General features: G+C 45.9%; 1 pseudogene; it reads left to right on the plus strand.

Annotated features, from left to right (window-relative positions):
* The first annotated feature begins 11,030 nt into the window (after window positions 1–11,030).
* LOC119316243 lies at window positions 11,031–16,985 on the plus strand (annotated as a pseudogene).
* Window positions 16,986–17,881: the final 896 nt, after the last annotated feature.

Raw genomic sequence — 17,881 nt, forward strand, 5'->3', positions numbered from 1 at the left:
AGCTCTCTGCCCTGCCAATTTCCTTCTCACTTCTGCTATCCATCACCTCCTTCTTCCCTGTCTTGGCTTGCCATCTCAATGTCTTGTCCTTATCTTCTGCATCAAATTCTGCTTCCTCCCCCTCTTCTCTGCCACTCCCATTATCTACGCCGAATCTACCAATACCTCTTCCCAAGCTGCCAAATCTGTCAGTCTTCGCAAATCTCCCTCCAGACCGAAACCCTCCTCTTTCGCTGTGGTTGAATCTTCCTCTGGCAAAACTTCCCTCTCCACCACGGTTAAATCTAGGTCCTCCAAACCCTCTGCTTGGGTATCCGGCCATCTTTTCAGTTGGCGGCGGCGCGGTGGGGAGGGGGGGAAAACCTACCTGATGAGGTTGACTAATCCCATCTCCCTCATCCCTTTTTATAGCATCCCACCCACCCACACCTTCCTGGGCTGTGATGTCCCTCAGCCCACTGGGCCCCCATCCCGCCAAGCCCAACTCCAGGTCCACATTGACATCATTCCCTATTGAGCCCCCAAAAATAATTAGGGGTCTCCCCATGGTATTCTCCTCGCCTCTCTTTTTTGCTTTTCCCATTGGGATGTCATGAACTGTAATTGGATCCCCATGAATCACTATATCTCCAAAATCCACCCCAACATAATCAAACCACGGGGGAATAGGATGTATAGCATCCTTATTCATATGCTCACAGATTGTTTGTGCATCAATTCTACCATCTCTACCATTATTGTCAACAAATCCTTTTTTAAGCTTTTTTTTGTTGATCTTATGTGACCTATCCCCATCCCTCTCCAACCACTTTTTGCAGTCATCTGCAAACTGGGATATTAACCCTTTGCTCTCATTATCTCTCCCCCGGAATCTAGCAATCCCTTTGAATCTTCCCATTTTAGCATCACCCACCTTAATTGAAGCAGTAGATGCCAAGTATTTGGGATTTGGACGCATACCTGAATTGGAGAAGAAGGGAGTCCCCTCCTCCTCCGCCTCAGAGTCCTCACCGGCCAGCAACCAGAAACGATTCCCGGCCGGCGAGACCCCTACTGGCGGCGGGAGAGGGCCAGGAGGCGAGATGAGCGCCTCGGGAAGTGAGGGGAGCGTCGAGGGAGAGTTTTTGGAGCCGCCATCGCCCTCCTGCGTCTTGGCGTTGTCGTCCCCGCCCTCTCCTCCTCCTCGTCCTCCTCGATCTCGATAGGAGTCCATCTGGACCCCGGGGCTGGAATCCCCATCACCGCCACCTGCGGCTGCGCCTGCTGAACTGCCTGCGGCTGCAGCACCGACCCCCCCTGCGGCTGCATCGGCGGCGGCGCCCTCGGCTGGATCAGGCGATAGCGGAGGGAGCGAAACACTTTCCACTTCTCCCGCTGCACCGGATCTAGCGATTCCGCCTCCAGCATCGCCCAGAGGAGGACCCCATCGCCGACTGTCTGTCGTAGTTGGGGAAGCAGCGGAGGATCTCTTCCCCCCTGAGCATATCCCGCACCATCTCGGAGGCGTCGTTGAGGGCCTTCGCCGTCGGAAACCAACGGTCGATCTCTCGCAGCCTCCCCATCAGCACCTCGTCGCCGGCCGCCAGCGCCCACATCTGCTGCTGGCGTGTCGTCATCGAACCCTAGCTGCGCAGCGTCGAGGCGATTTTGGAGCGGATCCGCAAGAGGGGAGGCAGTGGAGGAAGGTGGGAAAAGCCGATACGTCGGCCAAATAACCCCACGCCCCTCCCCCTCGTCGCCATTAATTACCTCGGGAACCGCCCCCAAAGCGCCCCACGCATCAACCGTCGCAAACCGCGCCAAGTGGCAGGGGAACGCCACCATCCGGCCCACCGTGATCTCCGCATCCTCCGGCCAGCTTCGGGCGTCCACCACCACCTCATCGCCGTCGACGAGCTCCAGCCTCTGCCCCCACCTGCGGATCGTACCCGGTCGGAAGATCAGCAGCGCCGAGCCCAAGTTGGGCACATACTCGCAGCGGGCTCGCAGATCTCGCCGAGCACAGGCGTCGCCCGGGAAGCGTGCGTCGCACGGGAACGAGTCGCACGGGAGCGTCATCCCTCTGTTATGTACCACCAACAAGCAACATCGACGAGGACAACTTATTTGATTGACTAATGCAATAATTGAGGCATTTCCAATTTGGCTGTTGCCATCTGTGATCGCCATGGAAGATTTCTGGCACAAAAGGAAAAGAGAAGGAAAATGGCTAGTCAACTTTGTGCGTGCTTCATTGTTCGGTGTCATCACAGCTAGCAGACTGTTAGCAGCAAGCCATGCTCGTGATGGTGGCGACCGGTGCGAGTGCACGGTGGAGTCCATGGCGCGTCTGTGCGCGCGTGCGTTCGGTTAGTTGTTAGACTAATGTAGCGGCATGCACGAGTTTGTTGCTCGGGCATGGACCAAGTTGGCTGCATGTGAGCTGGAGGCCGTGCGAGTTGGAGCGCGTCTGCGCGCGTCCGAAGCGTGCGGATCAGGCAGATGAGTGTGGCATGCATGTAGGTGGATCGTGTGGCTCATGCCGTTAGTGGACCGGCCCTGCATGCGTGTGCAGCTATTTATAGGAGTCTGCGAGCTTGTGTGTAGACGGGAGAGATCCAGAGTTGCAGTGATGTAGCCATTGGAAAGAGAAAGAAGATTAGGGCGTGCGTGCGCTCACGACGGCGTTCGTGCGCCGACCGGAAAAATCCTCGTGTCAAGTGTGTCTCCTTTCTCCTACCCTGTCCGTGAGTGAGCTGAGAGAGAGAGAGAGAGCAGCCAGGCTTGGCAACAACACTGACAACTATTTCCATTCATAACTTACTACAGTTTGACAAAGATTGTGCTGTAGGTGGTTTGTTCGCCCAAGCAACTGATAATTGAGCCACTAAATAAATTAGGATTTTTAACCATTATATCGAGATGTCCTTGTTCTCACTAATGAATACACATCATCAAGCGCATCTTCGGGGGCATCTTATAAAAATATACTCATCGTCGAGTGTGCCTTCATAAACAAATATATATCAACTTGCTCACCCAACCTCCGTTTCTTAATCCATGATTAATATACATAGACAGTAGGTAGTGGTGTGAATGAGGTGGGTTACTGTTAGTTACTGTTACCTCCAAAATGGTATCCAATGGCCCCGGTATTATTTAGGTTATCTCTAGTTTTTTAGACAGAATGCTGCATTTTATTAATTAGTACACATCAGTACGAGTTCACCTGATACATTCTGGAGTAGAATAGTACACAACTTTTGAACTAGCAAACTCACAGGACCTAGCTAGTACGTCAGCAGCAACATTCAATGACCTGTTGACATGGCATAAGGAAACAGAAGAAAAACATGCAACCAAACGCTTAATATCTAACACCACTACACCCACTTCAGACCTGTCTATGGATGAAGAGTTATTCATTGTACTAAGGAGAGTCATTCTGAAGCGAAAATGACAAAGGTCAGTCCCTCATCACCGGCGAGAATCACGGCATGATGGAGCGCCCAGCTTTCAGCAAGTTCGGGCTGTACCATCCCTTTAAGTGGCTTGGTGCAAGCGACCAAGCATTCGAATCAGGATGCCAATTCCCAGTTTGTGCAGGTTTGAAAAGATATCAGCGTCGACTTTCATAAGGACTGATCCAGGCAGCGGTGGAGACCATCAAACTGATGAACGGTGTCTCACGACTGTGTCCCGCGATAGTCTTAAAAAGATCCAGCAGAGCCAAATCAATATGAGCATGCATCTCTGACGCAACACGATGTGGATGGATATTACCTTCACCATTTCTTACTGCATTCCTTGCTTCCAAATATGCCGTACAGTCATTGCCAAGGCAGTGGACTGCTCTGGTGATGCTCTGTTAATGGAATTGAATAGCCACTTTTTCATTGAGAAGAAGTTCTTGCAACATAGGTGGATGTCGAACCATTTTTTGACCTTGTTCCAAACCTCAGAAGCAAACTGACAGAACAACAAACAACGGTCAAATACTCTTGACTCTCCCACAATGCACACAAGCAGTATTTGTGGGGATATTCCGATAGCGTAATTGAAGTCCGGATGGGAGGCAGTCATGTGCGAACCTCCAGAGAGCACTTTGTTCGTTTTGTTTGGGGCCTCAATTTCCAGATTGCCTTCCAATATTTCTCCTCAACTTCCCTACTTCATGGCAAGTCATATTGTGTGATGAAAAGATATCCGAAGATCGAGCGAGATTGTGTGCTGAACGGACATTATATAGTCCAAAGCAAGTGTTAGGCCAACACACAAAATCCTCTCCTCCATGGCTGCTAATTTGCGTTTGTAATATGAGTTCAGCAGTCTCCCCCGGGAAGAAAGCTCCAAGTTTTCTTCATTCCAATGACCATGTCCATCCATGAGGCAACACACTTTAGCATATTCTGGAATTGGAGATAGAGTTCGCAACATGTACGGTGGTCAGGTGGGTGGCTTGGTGCCTCATCTAGTTGATGGTGATGTGTCCATCCTGCAGTACGCTGATGATACAATCATCTTTATGGAGCACGACTTGGCAAAAGCGAGAAATATGAAGTTGGTGTTATGCTTATTTGAACAATTGACCGGATTGAAGATTAACTTTCATAAAAGTGATTGTTCTGTTTCGGTAGAGCCAATGAGGAACAAGAGGCTTATAGGCAATTGTTTGGATGCGAATTCAGGGTATTACCTTTCACGTACTTAGATATACCTATTCACCATCGTAAGCTCACTAACAGAGAATGGAAGTGCATCGAGGATCGGTTTGAGAAGAAATTGAGTTGCTGGAAGGGCAAACTCATGTCATATGGAGGCCGATTGATTCTTATTAATTCGGTGATCACGAGTATGCCTATGTTTCTCTTATCTTTCTTCGAAGTCCCAGTTGGGGTTAGGAAAAGGCTGGACTTCTATCGATCCCGATTCTTCTAGCAGAGTGATGAACTAAAGAGAAAATACCGACTCGCCAAATGGGATATCATCTGTCGACCAAAGGACCAGGGGGGCCTTGGTATTAGGAATCTTGAAGTCAAGAACAGATGTCTTCTCATTAAGTGGTTGTATAAGTTATCAGTTGAGACTGAGGCAACATGGGCGCAGATTCTCCGAAGTAAGTATCTGCAGTCCAAGACTTTGTCCAAGGCGACAGTGAGACCGACTGACTCGCCGTTTTGAGAGTCAAAGCTGCCTTCTTTAATAGAACAAAGTTTATTGTCGGTAATGGCAACACCACTCGCTTCTGGGAGGATACTTGGCTTGGTGAAACGCCGTTGGCGCTTCAGTATCCGTCCCTATATCGTATTTTTAAACGACGTGATGCTCTTGTTGCAACGATTATGCAGTCCATTCTCCTTAATATTCAGTTTAGGAGGGTGCTTGTTGGCGACCGGTGGGAAGCATGGCTTCATTTGGTGAGTAGACTGATGGAGGTTCAGCTAACTCATCAGCCCGATCAGTTGTGTTGGAAGCTTACTAGGTCTAGAGCTCACAGTCAAGTCGATGTATATCGATGTCATTAACTCTAGTGCTATTCCTAGTTCCAAACATGTTTGGAAAGTAAAAGTTCCTTTGAAAATTAAAGTGTTTATGTGGTTTGTACATAAACAAGTCATTTTAACAAAGGATAATCTAGTTAAGCGCAACTGGACAGGATCTACTATGTGTAGTTTTTGTGATTGGGATGAAACTATCAAGCACCTCTTCTTTGATTGCCCGTTCACTACTAGGAAACGGCCTACTAATGGCGCACCAGTTTTGCCTACTAATGGCGCATCACTGGTGTGCCATTACTAGCACGCCATTAGTAATTTTTACTAATGGCGCACCACTGATGCGCCATTAGTATCTGGTATACTAATGGCGCACCACTGGTGCGCCATTAGTATAGGCCACAGTGCGCCATTAGTATAGGCCACTGGTGCGCCATTAGTATAGGCCACGGTGCGCCATTAGTATTTTTGAATTTTGAAGGCGGGAAAATAGTAGTGGCGCACCGTCTAACCCCCACCGTGCGCCATTGCTATTTTTGAATTTTGAATTTGGATCTGGATCATGATTTTTTTGCCCATTTTTTGCTAGTTTTTTTTGCTCGTTTTTTGGCACGATATTATTTCAAATTTTGTTCCTGTTTTTGGATCTTGTACGTTCTTTTGCCGTGTTCTTTTGCCGGAGAGGAGTTCGCCGGAGAGGAGGAGGAGGAGGTCACTGGAGAGGCGCTCGCCTACATCGCCGGAGAGGAGGAGGAGGTCGACGGAGAGGAGTTCACCGAAGCATCGGAGAGGAGGAAGGAGAAACCATGAGGGAATGGGAGGAGAGGAGGGAGGAGGAGCTCACCGGAGAGGAGGGAGGAGAAACCGTGAGGGGAGGGGAGGGGAGGAGAGGAGGGAGGAGGAGGTTCCCGGAGAGGAGGAGGTCGCCGGAGAGGAGGAGGAGGTCGCCGGAGAGGAGAAGGATGTCGCCGGAGAGGAGGAGAAGGAGTGGAGGAGAGGAGAGGAGGAGATGGAGTGGAGGAGAGGAGAGGAGGAGATGGAGTGGAGGAGAGGTGGAGTGGAGGAGGTGCGCCCAGCCATATATACGACATAGTAATGGCGCACCGTGGGCAGGTGCGCCATTACTAACTTTTATTTTTATTTTTTTGACTTATTTTGAATTTTGAAGGCGGGAAGATACTAATGACGCACCATGGGCCGGTGCGCCATTAGTAATTTTTTTTATTTTTTTGACTTATTTTGAATTTTGAAGGCGGGAAGATACTAATGGCGCACCATGGGCAGGTGCGCCATTAGTAACTTTTTTTTTTATTTTTTTGACTTATTTTAAATTTTGAAGGCGGGAAGATACTAATGGCGCACCATGGGCAGGTGCGCCATTAGTGAGTTTGAATTTTTTTGAATTTTTTTGCCTCTCCAGATCTTAAAAGCCCCGTATCTTTTTTTCTGTTAGGTTTTGAGGATTTTGAAAATGTTTAACGGGGTTTCCCCCGTTAAATTCGGATGTAACTTTTCGAGTAGATGATTTTTCATATAAAAAACTTTTTCATCCGAGTTAGTATGCAAAAGTTATGCCCATTTTTACAAATTCTCGAGAGATTTTGCAAATGAAGTCGAAATTCATATTTGCAAATTTTCCCAACAACTAGACCACATATCACATGGGAAACTTATTTTCTTTTATTTTTTTGACATTTTCATCATTTTCTTTTATTTTTTTTAAAACTGAAAAGGCTATCCACCGGGGGTGCATTCGGTGGAAGTGGTGGCCAAGTTACTAATGGCGCACCGTGGCATGATGCGCCATTACTAGCTCAACTAGTAATGGCGCACCACTCCCACGGTGCGCCATTAGTAGTTTTGACAAAAAATTTTAAATTTTTTTTTTACTAATGGCGCACCCGCGATGTGGTGCGCCATTAGTATTTGGACACTAATGACGTACCAACACATGGTGCGCCATTAGTATATAGTAATGGCGCACCACATGTCTGGTGGGCCATTAGTGTCAATTCCATCTATAGCCATTTTCCTAGTAGTGGTTGGCGAGAGTTTTGTGGCACACGGTGCAAATTGCCTTTAACATTACTCCTCTGAATTCGGTCAGTACGTTATTTGGAACGTGGCTTGTTGGGATAGAGTCCGAAACAACTAGACACATATGTGTAGGAGTATGTGCGTTGTTATGGGTAATTTGGAACTGCAGAAATGATTTGGCTTTTAACAGAACAACAACTATTCATTTTTTACAGTTTTTATTCCGAGCTACTGCACTGATCAGTATGTGGTCGTTACTCACTCCGACGGAGGCCAGGGAGCGTTTGGTTAATGGATATGTCCGGTGAGAGATGGTAGCGTGCGATATCTTCAACCGGTTTGGATGGCGGTCATGTAATAGGATAGACGATTAGTTTACCTATCTTTGGTATGCCAGCCGGTCGTGGCTTTTGGGCCTTTTGTTTTTGGCGTTGTGGCTCTTTGTGAGCTTGCCGTGTTTTTCCTTTCAGACTATAAGACCTTGTTGAACCTCTTTATTTATCCATAAATGTGGCCGTATGCATCGTTCTGATGCAGAGGCCGGGGAGTCCCCTTTTTCAAAAAAAAATATGTACGGTGGTCGTCCAGGAATCCAGTGATCTGTCATGATTTTAACTTTTATGCCATTAGCAATTCCTCACCGAACTGCAGTCTTAACAAGCTCTAGGCCATAAAGAATACTTCTCCAAGTATAGAATGACGACCTCGGCTTGGGCGCGTTCCAAAAATCATAGTGTGGTAAATAGCGTCCTTTGAGAACCCGAGCACAAGTCCTATCAAAGTGTATCAGTCCTTTGGACCGCTGCACAAGTCCTTTGGACCGCTGCACCCAACATTGGGTTGTTTCGCGGGCTATCATCTCTCCCAAGCCTCAAGGAATTTATGTTGTATGACCAAGAGTACAAGGAAGACTTCGTGAAGGACTTGCGTGACCAGGTTGCCGCGAATCAAAGTGGTGCTGTGTTGAAGAGGTTCGGAGCCCAAGCATGATAGTTTGTCTCTCCTCACCGTATTGATGTCCGTTCATTCTAGTTCACATTGAATTTCTTGTGAATTCGTAAGGTTGTTGTATGGAAGTGTTCCTCACAGAGCAACTGCATGTACGTTTGTACTAGAAATATAAGCTTTGATTGGTAATAATGCTTGATGTGCATCAACTTACGGTGTGATCTTCTTCACTTTGTGACTGATGCAGTTTACTTAGATCAAGGGTAAGGCTTGATATTTGTTGTGTTGTGTATCAGTCCCAGCCAATTGCAAATTTGGTTATTCATGTTCTTCTATTGGTAATAACTGGAGAAAAATGGCAATGTAACCCTGATCTGTGTGAAGATCTTCTTGGTCTTGTACTGCGTCTACAACCTTGAGCTGTTACAATGTTGCGTCTTAACTGAGGCCATGTAAAACAATGTTGTTGACAGCAGAAGCTGAAATGTACGCCCAGTCTTGCATTTGGTAACAGGATGAGGTCCGTCTTAGTACAGTATATGTAGTATGAAACACCGATGGACAGCATTGAAGAATCTAGGCCAAAGTCAAAAACAGAGAACACAGGTAACAATCCAACCCCCTTCTATTTTTTAAAGCATTTTTGGTCTCACCTGATGTGTTGTTGCGTGATTGTCAGCAGGAGGTTTATCTGCTTTTGGCACGCTCGACGCATTGACGAGGAGGAGATCATGCCCACGCCTGCCCACTCTGTTCATTTGTTGCGTCTTTCTTTTCCTCTGAGCTGCAAGTTCGACATGTAGCTTAAGTTGTCCTGGTGGCTTCTTGTATGTGTGGGTATGATCTTGCTTCAGAATGTTGATTGGTATTCGGTGTTGATCTTATTTGAATTTGAAGAGAGCAAACTGATTAGCAATACATGAGCTTTTCACCCTGGAATTGGTGTTGCACGCATATCTGAAATGGATCGTACTTATGTGATGTTGTTATACCAAAGTTCTGATTGATGTTTGGTGTTGCTCTACATCGAAGTTTTCTAAGACTGTCATAGTCGGAAGCATCACCCGTGACTCTTTTTTTCAAAAAGGAGGATAACCCCGGTGTCTGCATCAAGTAATGCACACAGCCATGCCCGTTGCACTTGTATCATCGAAGTTTTCTAAGACTGTCTTAACCATGACCATAACAGTTATGAGCTGACTGTCTATGTCAAATAGATCACTGAATCTAATCTACCTTTTTAGAGGTTTTCTGCACAAGTATATATATTCCTCATTTTTTTGCATCCTACATCAGAGGAGCAAATTAGTGCTGAAGTGGATATAGGCAACTAGTGCTGTATAGTGTTCAAAGTAATTCAACCATGAGTTGTAACCACTCCACTCCTTTCTTCTCTTGATCTCTGTCTTGCTTTACTACATGAAGCTGTCTGCCTGGCAGAGTTAACAGTAAGCTATCTCCCTGGCAACTTTTTTTGATAGTATCTGCCTGGCAACTTACCTACCATTGCACGCAGAAACTGCTGCCTCTGCCTTACCTACCGATCCGTGCTAATCTGGATCACATGCATGCATCCATCAATCCTTATCTCTTTTTTTTTCTTTTTTTTTCTTTTTTTTTCTGAATTCATGCATGAATCTGGATAGATCCTTATAACTTCACCTAAAGTATATATTGGCCAAGCTGGAAAATGACGTTATGCACGAAAGCTCATGCATGATTTGATTACATTAACATGGTTTGAGTTGGAGGTACCAACTTGCAGACCCGCCTTCATTTTTTTTTTGATTGATGGTTGAGTAACAATAGTTTAACCTCCAAGGAAAACGATGTTGTACCCAGAAGATACACGTTAACATTTATGACTTACAAACAAAGTTGTGACGTGCTGATGTGAGGAAATGCCTCCATGGCTCTTCCCTGTTTAGTTGAGGCGTCCCTCTCACTATGGAAATTTGTCTCTATTTTTCTATAAACTATCTCGTCTGCCGTCCAAACTACATAGTTTTGCCCTGCTTGAGCATCCATCTTCCCAATAGTTATATTTTGCATTGCTGTTGAGTCCGAGCCGCTACAACTCCACGGTGCCCGCTTTGCTTCGCTGCGCCTGCAAGCCACCTTCCGCGCGCCGGGTTATCACTGTGTTCGGCAGAAACATGGACCGCCTGTGATGTACTGAACCGCCGCGACCCTCCGCTGCCGACCTGCCGCATGCCTCTGCTGTCGCGGGATCGCGTTTTCAAACCGCATCACGATCCCATCTACTCCATGTTTTGTGCTCATCCTAATGGAAGATGCCCAGCATCCAGCAGCAAGCAGAGTAGCTTGACCAATCTCGAGGCGCGTCACGAAGCACTTGCCTCCCTGCTAAACTTAAGTTAATTGTTAGGACTTGGACCCAGCTGGCCTCGAGTCTTGCTCTTCTCCTTATAATGATACCACTTGCCCAATTTACAAAGGACAATTTGGCAACTAGTCGCCACACTCTTGCAGCCAAGCAAGCTCCTCTAGAGATGCTCATCAACCTCCATCCAAGTTAGGTAGCACATGCCTCCCTGCTAAACTGAACTTAATTATTAGGACTTGCACCCGAGCGCAGCCTTGTTGAGTCTTGGTCCCCTTCCTTGTATTGAGGCAAAATCACCTTGCGGACATGCTCTTGTAGCCAAGCAAGCTCCTCCGTTTAGTCAACCAGCTTTTGCATCTACATCTACATGCGCCCAAGCTTGTCACAGCTGCCTCTATCCATCACAACCAATCCACATAAACCAAAAACCAGCTAATGGAGGCCACTGTGCTGAGCGTTGGCAAGTCCGTGCTGAATGGAGCTCTTAGCTACGCAAAATCGGCGCTGGCGGAGGAGGTGGCTCTGCAGCTTGGAGTCCGCCGTGATCAGGTCTTCATCACCAATGAGCTGGAGATGATGCAGGCTTTCCTTCAGTCCGCTCATGACGAGGGAGACGATAGCAGGGTGGTCAAGGTCTGGGTGAAGCAGGTACGCGATGTCGCCTATGATGTCGAGGACACTCTCCAGGAATTCGCCGTGCGCCTCAAGAAGCAATCTTGGTGGCGTATTCATCGCACACTTCTTGATCGGCGCCGTGTGGCAAAGCAGATGAAGGAGCTCAGAGCCACTGTTGAGGATGTTAGCCAGAGGAACATGCGCTACAACCTCATCAAGGGCCCTGGCTCCCGGCCTCCAACCACCGATGGACAGTTTGCAGTTGCTAGTACAGCTATGTCTGGCATCGACGAAGCAAGGCGGCAGCGGGACAGAGCAAAATTTGATCTCATTCGCTTGATGTACAAGATGGAGATTGACCTTAGGGTGATCTCCGTGTGGGGGAAATGTATTGGTGATCTCTGAGAGACATCCATCATCAGAAGTGCCTATGAAGATCCAGAGGTACATAAGAAGTTCAAATGCCGAGCCTGGGTTGCTGGGTTGATGCGACCCTTCAATTCAACTGAGTTCTTGAAAGGCGTGCTTGAGCAGTTCTACGTTAATTTTCTTCAAGAGGTGGGGATAGAAGAAAAAGCAGCTCTTGGAGCCCAAGTTCTGAAGATCATGGGGACGATTGATGAAGGTGATTTTGCTCATGAGGTCAAGAAATATCTGAATGAAAGGAGTTACTTGATTGTGCTGAATGATGTACACAGCATTGGAGAGTGGGATCAGATTAAAACATGCTTCCCAGACAATAAGAAGGAAGTCTGCTCTTGGTTTCCACACAGCAAATTGGAGTTGCAAGCTTATGCATAGGGGCAGAGAATGGAGCACCAGAGCATAAGCAATTGTTTGCTGACCATACTCTTCATGTTTTCTACAAGAAGGTAATATGAAGATTCTTAAATAATCTAACTATTGTTGCTCCTTTAATTGTTTTTTGGTTAATCTTCTTGGCTAATTTGCGCAGAGTTTTTGTTAGGAAAGTTATGGAATAATAACCATCCCACATGATTCAATTCAAATTGGATCGTTAACTCTCTCAATAGAAATATCTAGGAATTTTATCTTCTTGGATAACAATTGAAATGTGCAATTTTAACCAAAGAAACGTGGCATGTCTTGGCAACCTGTATCAGCAGGACCATAGTCAACCATGAACTCCCATTCGAAACCAACATCTGTTTGATGCAACAACATGCCGATAAAAAATCTAGCTTTGAAAATTTTCCCACCTCAAACAATTTTCTCTCACAATTTGTATCTATTTTTTTAGGGCATGTCGTCATCATAGTCAACCAGCATGTTATAAAATCTCCGTCGAGGGATTAGCCATGGGATACTAGTCTGTTGCCTATACAAATAGAATAAAAATACAGAATGATGAATAAGAAAAAAAAGGGAATTGTGTTAAAAAATTATCAAAAAAAAACTGTGCAACTAGGACAAAATAAAAAATGATAATTTATAGCGAGATGTAACCAAAAATATCCACGCAGAAATCTTGAACAAGGATCAGGCTAATCCTGCGGCTAAGGTGGACATCGACTGAGCAGTAGCAAAACTTCTATTTATATATACTGAATTAAGACTTTCAGACCAATACGATCCCTTGAATTACGGTCTGAGCTGCACTTTAGAGAAGATTTTATAGTTGTAAAATGTTTGCTTAAAGCTAAAGAATGGAAAAAAAAAGCATAGACCACTTTCAAGGTTGAACACGCGACCAGCTATCATCCTAGAATATGAAAGAAAGCAGCACCTAATCAGGAAGCGGATTTGTAGCATCCGGGTGCTCCACACCCCTATACGAACATTAAATTCAAATAAATACCGAGAAGTTTGAAAAAAATCTGGGATTTTGGGATATCAAACCTGGGTTCCCGATCTACTCCCATGTGAAATTTCGTGAAAAAAACCAGGAAACGTATTCGTGACAATAAAGACAAAAATGGATGGATTTTTGTTCGGACAATATTTACTTAGCCACGGATATGTCTCCTGGTATATTTTTCATGAAATTTCACACGGGAGTAGATTGAGAACCCAGGTTTGACATCCCCAAATTTCAGAATTTTTTTATTTTTTGGGTATTTTTTACATTTGAAATTCATATAGGGTTGTGGAGCATCCAAGACCTCCTGTGTATTTTCCCACCTAATCATTGCTTGCTTGTGACTAGGGTTCACAAGTTGGAATGGATTTAATGGAGGCGGGGTCTAGCTCAAATGTGGACACCAACAGCAGTGACAACTCTACCAGTAAGAAGATGCTCAATCGCACAGAGACGATGCTAGTAGCTTTTAAGGAATCTCAGCTCATCGGGCGAGAGAATGAAAAATCAGATATTCTCAAGCTAATTGCAAATGAAGATAGCCGGCGATGTGAGGTGATCTGCCTATGGGGAATGGGCGGTGTTGGAAAAACCACAATAATCAAAGATGTCTACCAATGCCAAGAACTCATTGGCAATTTTGAGAAGCGTGCTTGTGTCACAATTATGCGTCCTTTCAATCCTCAAGAGCTCCTAAAAAACTTAGCTAAGCAGTTGGAATGCAAGGATGTGGAAGATTTGGTCAAACAATTAGAAATGAAGAAATACTTGATTGTCCTTGATGATCTATTAGCCACCACAGAATGGGACGCCATAATACCATATCTTCCTCCAACAGAAACATCCAGCCGAATCATAGTCACCACAAGGATAAAGGATATTGCTAAGCACTGTTCCAAGAATTCTGAATATGAGAAAATATACGAGCTCAAAAGTCTGGGACAGAACAGCGCACGTGACCTCTTCATTGAAAAGGTACAAACAGTGTATGGTCATGTGCTTCATTTGCTTGGATTTTAAAAATGCATATATATCTTGTAGATTTTAACGTCATGTGGTCGGGTTATAACACATATAACTGATTAAAATTGATGCAAATACTTATGATCTTAACTTGTATCAATTTCAGGTATTTGATAGGACTACGAATTTGAATGAGCAGTATCCCGAGTTAGTTGAACAGGCAAACCTGATCCTAAAGAAATGCAAGGGACTTCCTATTGCAATAGTCACCATTGGGGGCTTTCTGGCAAACCAACCAAAAACTGCTGTAGAATGGAGGAAATTGAATGAGTATATCAGTGTCGAGTTGGAGATGAATCCAGAGCTTGGGACCATAAGAACTATCCTTATGAGAAGCTATGATGGCTTACCTTATCATCTCAAGTCTTGTTTCCTGTATTTGCCCATCTTTCCCGAAGACTACAGGATTGGACGAGGGCGCTTGGCACGTCGGTGGAGTGCAGAGGGTTACTCAAGGGCGGTGCACGGCAGGTCTGCGGAGGAAATAGGGGCTAGCTACTTCATGGAGCTTATAAGAAGCAGTATGATCCTACCATATCAACAATCAATTCATAGTGCAAAAGGATTTAATTCATGCCAAGTCCATGACCTCATGCGTGAAATCGGCATGTCAAAGTCAATGGAAGAAAATCTTGTTTTTACACTAGAGCAAGGCTGCAGCGTAAACACCCAGGGCATAGCACGACACCTTGCTATAAACGGCAATTGGGAAGGAGATAAGACTGAGTTTGAGAGCATAGTGGACATGTCCCGTGTAAGATCAGTAACAGTTTTTGGTGAGTGGAAGTCATTTTTCATTTCTGATAAGATGAGTCTTCTGCTAGTGCTGGACCTCGAAGACACCACAGGTCTTTCTGATCATCACCTTAAGCATATCGGGAGGCTTCTTCACCTAACATACATTTCTCTTAAAGGATGCGAGAATATTTTTGACCTTCCAGATTCGGTGGGTGACCTGAGAAAACTTGAGACACTAGACATCAGAGATACACACATATTTATGCTGCCAAACACCATCATCAAGCTTCGGAAGCTACAATATCTTCGTGTTGGTAGAAACTCGTATGATGAGGATGTCTCATATGAGGAAGAACTGTTAAAAGCAATTCCAGAAAAAATGAGGAACAGGCTATGCCTCTTGCCTCAGTGCTTGCTGTTTTCTTATTTATTATCTAAATATCGTGATGACTTGAAAATCCATGATAGATGCACTATGATGTGCTGTTCTATACTCCCTGCTTTTGCAATGTGCCTGGACTTGTATGGTGTTCTAGTGCCTAGAAGGATGAGGAAGCTTAAAGCCCTGCGCACACTGGGTGTTGTGAACATCGGGCGGCGTGGGAAGGATGTTCTACTGGACATAAAAGGACTCGCTCAGCTGCGCAAGTTGGGAGTGACTGGCGTCAACAAGGGAAATGGCAAAGAGTTATGTTCAGCAATTGTTGGTTTGAGCCACCTGGAGTCATTGTCAATCCGGTCAGAGGGGAAGCCAGGTTTATGTGAGTGCTTGGAGGGAAAGTTCTCGTTTCCAGAGACACTGCAGAGCCTCAAGTTGTATGGCAACCTGGTCAAACTGCCGGAATGGATCCAGGGGCTCAAGAATCTGGTGAAGCTGAAGCTGCGGAGCTCCATGATACTAGAGCACGATGATGCCATACAAGTCCTTGGGAACCTAACAAATCTGGCATTCCTGCATCTGTTGAAGAAGTCACTCGAGGGTGAAGAGGTCCATCTCAATTTCCAGCAGGGGATGTTGGGGAGCCTGGTGGTGCTGGAGCTGAGCATGGGACTTGGATCAAGCCTCAGGTCTGTCAAGTTTGAACAAGGAACAACCCCGAAGCTTGAGGTGCTCAAGTTTGACAGGAGTGCTTCTCACGTCCTTCGAAGTTCCGTTTTGGGTCTACCATCTCTCGCCAGCCTCAAGGAAGTTGTGCTAGAATGTGTCTTTTATCACATGGCACACCCGAGGGCCGAGCTCGCCAAGAACCCAAACCGACCTGTACTGAAGACGGTCTGATCGAGCTTCAGAAGTCAATCACGCCCAGCAATCCAAGGCAAGTTAATTAGGAGTACTGTTGATGATTGTTTCAGTTCAGAGTCACATATATCCTGTAATTATGTACAGCTTGTTCATGTCTGCATCTGCATCGTTTCCAGCCTGTTTGCTATACTTGTTATTGTTCATCTGGCATGGCAATGGCAGCCAACTTGTGTTTGGCGTAATCTTTTCTTCTCGTATATATGTGGGTCTCCCACTCACTGTGTCTTGATTTATTCTCTCCTGCTAAATATGTGTGCTCTCAGCGGAGGATTCTGGCTGCAGCATGCATGGATGCATGCTGAATCAGAAACAAATTTTGAGCAACACTGACTGCAGTTCCATGTCCATGGTAATACTGGAGCCAAATTTAGGTGATTCAGCACAAAGCATAGAACAACGCCATCAGCCTGCTGTCACTAACTATTGCAGTATTGAAAGAGGATCAAAATCCAGTCTGTATGGCCATCCTAACTTTTGATATACGCCCTGCTATGAATGCTGAAAAAGAAACAAGAGGTAAGAGTTCAGCATTGCCTACAGTCGTGCAGCATTCATGAGACCTTCAAATCTGTGAATTTTAAATGTGAGACCGTCGGGGCGCGCATCGGCCATGCTCTTGACCGCACCCTCCGCAGCCTCCACATCTTCATCCCTCGCGCCATGGAGAAACATCATGAAATTGACGCGAGCAAGGCCGGAGAGGCGCTGTTTCAAGCACCGGTATGAAGAAATCGGCACCTGATCTTATACTCAGTTTAAAAGGTCAGGCACCGGTCTGAAGAAATGGACACCTCATCTTATATTCAGTTTAATAGATCAGGCGCCGGTCTGAAGAATTCGACACCTGATCTTATATATTCAGTTAACAGGCAGCGTACAGCTTTGACAGTAATTTAGATTCAGCCGTCCATCCTTCTTCATCCAACACCTCAAGACCTCTCCTGCCGCATCGTGCCAGCATGAGCTCGTTATGGACATGGATGTTCGTTTGGATGGCTGCTGGCCGCTCCACGTCGCTGTTCCTTTTCCGACACTCTCACCTGCTCCCTTTCTTTCTGTTTGCTTTTCCATTGGATTGTAATGGCTATAAAGCATGTGACTTGTGGAGACTTGGGCATCTCGTTTTGTAAAGGCCTAAACGCTAGCCGCCGTGTTCCGGCACCTCTGTTGGTTGGTGTCCAAAACCCAAAGAAAATTCCAGAAAGCGTCCCCAGTTTTACTGCGTTTCATCATGTTCCACTGAACACTTGAGTGTTCACACCTTCCGAATCTGCCACCCAATAGAGGCGGAGGGCGCCGTCGGACGTGCGAAATGGGGTTGTTTCCGCCTAGTAATTATGATGAACAAACTGGTAATACCATGAGGATCAGCTCATAAATCCTCCATGCTTCGTTTGGTAGGAGCGGATTTGGGAGGTTTGGGAAGGAGGGGATTTAAGGGGATTTGGTGTATCCCCCTCTTCCACCCAGTCCCCTCAGATCCCCTTGAAAACTCAAATCCCCTTTCAGCCACAATCCCCTCCATATAAAACACTGTTTGGTAGGGAGGGATTGCCATATTGAGTTAAAATGGTGTA

Source organism: Triticum dicoccoides, chromosome 1B, assembly GCF_002162155.2.
Source record: "Triticum dicoccoides isolate Atlit2015 ecotype Zavitan chromosome 1B, WEW_v2.0, whole genome shotgun sequence".
In the NCBI taxonomy this organism is placed as follows: Eukaryota; Viridiplantae; Streptophyta; class Magnoliopsida; order Poales; family Poaceae; genus Triticum; species Triticum dicoccoides.